The sequence below is a fragment of the Sinocyclocheilus rhinocerous genome, unplaced genomic scaffold, assembly GCF_001515625.1.
Source record: "Sinocyclocheilus rhinocerous isolate Xijiao unplaced genomic scaffold, SAMN03320098_v1.1 scaffold1101, whole genome shotgun sequence".
Classification (NCBI taxonomy): Eukaryota; Metazoa; Chordata; class Actinopteri; order Cypriniformes; family Cyprinidae; genus Sinocyclocheilus; species Sinocyclocheilus rhinocerous.
The window spans coordinates 845,771-850,235 of NW_015638359.1; the positions used below are offsets into that span (position 1 = coordinate 845,771).

At 41.7% G+C, this 4,465-nt stretch overlaps 4 non-coding genes across 4 annotated transcripts; 2 read left to right on the forward strand and 2 right to left on the reverse strand.

The window, feature by feature from the left end:
• The first annotated feature begins 2,760 nt into the window (after positions 1–2,760).
• On the forward strand, positions 2,761–2,834 carry trnat-cgu (transfer RNA threonine (anticodon CGU)). Its single transcript has one exon. It is a non-coding gene; the product is annotated as a tRNA-Thr (tRNA).
• A 440-nt stretch (positions 2,835–3,274) lies between these two features.
• Positions 3,275–3,348, forward strand: trnat-agu (transfer RNA threonine (anticodon AGU)). Its single transcript has one exon. It is a non-coding gene; the product is annotated as a tRNA-Thr (tRNA).
• Positions 3,349–3,954: 606 nt separating this feature from the next.
• On the reverse strand, positions 3,955–4,028 carry trnat-agu (transfer RNA threonine (anticodon AGU)). The gene has a single exon. It is a non-coding gene; the product is annotated as a tRNA-Thr (tRNA).
• Positions 4,029–4,162: 134 nt separating this feature from the next.
• On the reverse strand, positions 4,163–4,252 carry trnar-ucu (transfer RNA arginine (anticodon UCU)). Its single transcript is given in 2 exon segments — positions 4,163–4,198; positions 4,216–4,252. It is a non-coding gene; the product is annotated as a tRNA-Arg (tRNA).
• Positions 4,253–4,465: the final 213 nt, after the last annotated feature.

Here is a 4,465-nt window from a genome sequence, read left to right on the forward strand (position 1 = left end):
GAGAGAAAGAGATCATTAAGATGTATGTTTTGTAATAAATTTGTAATATATTTAAACAGCAAGGCCTTTATCTTTATTTATTTAACAGTCACTCAGAGAAAACAATTACAAACTTTCAATTCTAATTCCTTTCATTTTTAAATTATTAATTGAAGTATATAAAGTATTAATGAATTGGGTATTTTTTCTCAAGCAATGTAAAACACATACATACAAACAATACATATGAATACTTTTTATACATTTTTGTCAAAACAAAACATACATGTGTAGGTGTCCGCTAATGCAACTAATTGATAGAACTGTTTCTTGCATTGCTATGTAAATTAAGTTATTTATTATCTATATCATTGTTACATAAGTATGTTCACTTATGTACACTAAGTACATATATTTGACTGTATGACATTCGTAATAAGCCATTGTCCTATTTGTATCAATTAATTAGTGATTAATTAAATGATTCGTAATATTTCAGTTAGAGTTTTTGGTTAGAGATGCCTGCTCCAGTCGGGGATCGAACCGGCAACCTTTGGATCCACAGCGCCCCATGCAATATTACAGCAAAGTGTTATCTATGGACATATTTCTCAAACTAATAATGTAATATATGTGTCCTATAGCTTCTGACGGGCAGCAGAATCAATATTAACTCTCATTTCCTTTCAATTTCTACTCATTTTTCCAAACCTGGGCCGCAGCGGTGAGCGCACCAAAGCCTAACCACTAGACCACCAGGGAATGGCTAGAGGGCTGCACTCTTGATAACAGCGTGAGAATAAGCAGACAGCAATTCTGGCCTCAGTCACGTCGAAAACCAACAAGTCTGGTGCAATCGCTAGACACTTTTGTTGGTGGGCCAGTGGCGCAATGGATAATGTGTCTGATTACGAATCAGAAGATTCTAGGTTCGACTCCTGGCTGACTTGCTCTGTGATTACTTTTCACAGGCTGTTTTTGTTGTTGTTGTTTTGTTTTTTTCCGAAAAGTCCAGAAGAAAAGACAAAGTAAATAGATCATAGATGGAAATAATCCGCAACTTATCCGATTAAAAACTGTTCCTTCCTCCGTTTCAAAACTGGTGTTATATTGAAGTGACACCACGTCCTTAGGGAATTTGACTCTTATAAATCTTGTTCCATCTGCCACCGTTGTCCCCGGGTAATACCTCCTTCTCAACGGCAGTATCGGTGTAACTCCCCAGCTTTGCAGTTTTTGTAGTACATCCTCGTCATTGATATAATTAGGCAAACGTAAAAAAGAAACCACCCTCTCCGTTGCGCAAAGTTTGCTCACTTTACACATTTGTCCATTCAATAAATTGTCACAGTCCATTTCATTCTCCATTGTAAGTTCATACTCAAAGTAATTTTTTTTTTTTAGTCCGTATAGTTTACCTTTTCCAGTGCTGTCCTCAACAACTTTGATTATCATCATAACAGTTAGCTTTTCCGGATTTTCCACAGTCATTGTCAATGTTGTTTCTTTCTTGTATTCTATTTGATATCTCATTTTGTCTTTTAATCTATTTATCATTTCATTTCTCCGACTTTCCTCTTGTCTCTTTTCACCATTAGTATCAGCCTTTTCTTTACCTTGTGTATTGTTCTTTTCCTCAACATCCTTGTCCAGATCTGGTCCATTAGCCATTGTTTCCATCCTTGTTAATTAGTTTGGCAACAAAAAAACAAAAACAAAAGTAGCTCAACCCCAAACAGTTTTAAAACTGCCTGGGCTTAAACAAACCTAATCAAAAATAAAATACTGCAAATTTTATAACTTGAAATTAAACAAACAAAAACAAAACAAATGAAAAAAAAAAATCAAAAACAAAATGGGGGAGAGCCTTACTCTCCAACTGCAGCTCAGCACTTCCTTTCCGGCTCTCTAGCGCCCTCCAGACTCTGCCTACAAAGCATGCACTCTACCACTGAAGTCTGAACCACTTAAGGCTTGCAGGGATACAGCAAAAACTACTGGTTATGCGCACATCAATTTAGAGTAATTTTTCTTACACTGTACAACAATAATGACTTTTTTGCCATTACTGTACGGGGTAGGTGTAGACGTTAATAAAACACAATTGAACAGGTAGAAAAAGCAATTTATTGTTAGCTTCCGGTTTTTGCTGTATCCCTTCTAGCCACAACTAACAAAAAGCCAAATGACACGACTCTGGTGGGACTCAAACCCACAAGCTTTGAATGGCCTCATCAGGCAATCTAGAAGTCCAATGCGCCATCCATTGCGCCACAGAGCCTGCCCAGGTGCCTGGAAGAAGCACATGAAAATTTCTCCTCTGGGTTTGTGACTGACCAATGCTGAGAGGTCACACGCTCTGTGGGCAGGAAGGACAGGTCCTCGGGCCTCTGCACAATTGAAGTGTGGCTCGAAAAGCAGAGGCACCGTCAGGGCCATCTGTCGAAGAAATAGCCCATAGAGAAAATCCACCAGTTGAAAGTCACCGCTGGGATTCGAACCCAGGATCTCCTGTTTACAAGACAGGTGCTTTCTCCTCTGGGTTAGCACATTGGACTTCTAGATTGCCCGATGAGGCCATTCAAAGGTTGTGGGTTCGAGTCTCAGTCGAGTCATTTGGCTTTTTGTTAAGGCTTATACTGCACATTGTTGCACTCCGGCAAAAGAAAGATGTAAATAAGCTGTTTTAAGCCGTCCAGGGCCAGGCCCGCGGACCATTGGCTTCACCGCTGGATAACTCGATCCTCTGAGCCGCCCTCCCGGAGGCTGTGCGTGTCTTTTGGTGCCGCGGCTTAGTTGGTTAAAGCGCCTGTCTCGTAAACAGGAGATCCAAGGTTCGAATCCCAGCGGTGCCTTTGGCAGTGCTCGCATGTGTCAAAAGCATGCATTTCTGAGATCGGACTCCGAACAGGGGTAGCGAGGAGTGCAAAGGCAGCAGGCGGTTCCGTTAGCAAACTGCCCCACCTCATCTGGCAAAAAACACGGTTGTGTCTAGAAGGGATACAGCAAAAACCGGAAGCTAACAATAAATTGCTTTTTCTACCTGTTCAATTGTGTTTTATTAACGTCTACACCTACCCCGTAAAATAATGGCAAAAAAGTAATTATTGTTGTATAGTGTAAGAAAAATCACTCTAAATTGATGTGCGCATAACCAGTAGTTTTTGCTGTATCCCTGCTAGCTTTAACCAAGAAACACTCTTAAGCTGTCCAGTGCCTTTCCCGCAAGTCTCTGGCCTCTTCTCTGGATGCTTTGATCCTCTGACTCGCCCTCCCAGAAAAAGCACCTGTAGCTGGCGCTGTGGCTTAGTTGGTTAAAGCGCCTGTTTAGTAAACAGGAGATCCTGGATTCGAATCCCAGTGGTGCCTTTTTGAATAAAATACAATTTAAGGAAGAAAAGAAGAATATGAAAATTTTAGGTATAAGAGTTGGAGAAAATGAAAATGAAATAAGGGATGTGGTATGGGAGGAGGTTTTAAAAGGAATGGAAAATTGAATTTCTGGAAATTAAGAAATTTGTTCTTAAAAGGGAAGGTTTTAGTTATCGATTCTTTGTTTTTATCAAAAATGTGGTATGTACTGGGTTCTGTGAGTTTTCCTATGTGGGTGTATAAAAAAATTAAATCTATTGTTTTAAACTTTTTATGGGAAGGGAAAACACCAAAAATTGCTTATGACACTTTAATTGGAAAGGTGGAGGAAGGAGGGCTAGGACTATTAGATCCAGAGGGTAAATTTAAAAGAGGGGTGTAGACTTAATAATCCTGAAGACATTGATTAGCTTGTTCAGGTGTGTTTGATTAGGGTTGGAGCTGAACTCTGCAGGACTGTGGCTCTCTAGGACAGAACTACCCCTGGTCCAGGCCATCATTTTTCGGCAGAAGCTGAGGGGTGGTTTGCAAATGAAACAGCCTACTGGCCTTGCGCTCGATCAAAAGCTGGCCTCGCCTAGGAGGTGCCCATGCTCTCCCAAAAGGCACCGCTGGGATTCAAACCCAGGATCTCCTGTTTACTAATTAGGCGCTTTAACCAACTAAGCCACGGCACCAAAAGACACGCACAACCTCCAGGACGGCGGCTCAGAGGATCGAGTTATCCAGCGGTAAAACAGCTTATTTACAACTTTCTTTTGCCGGAGTGCAACAATGTGCAGTATAAGGCTTAACAAAAAGCCAAATGACTCGACTCTGGTGGGACTCGAACCCACAACCTTTGAATGGCCTCATCAGGCAATCTAGAAGTCCAATACGCTATCCATTGCGCCACAGAGCCTGCCCGAGTGCCTGGAAGAGGCACATGAACATTTCACCTCTGGGTTTGTGCCTGACCGATGCTGAGAGGTCACACGCTCTGTGGGCAGGAAGGACAGGTCCTCGGGCCTCTGCACAATTGAAGTGTGGCTCGAAAACAAGAGGCACCGCCAGGGCAACCTGTCGAAGGAATAGCCCATAGAGAAAATCCACCAGTTGAAAGGCACCGCTCGGA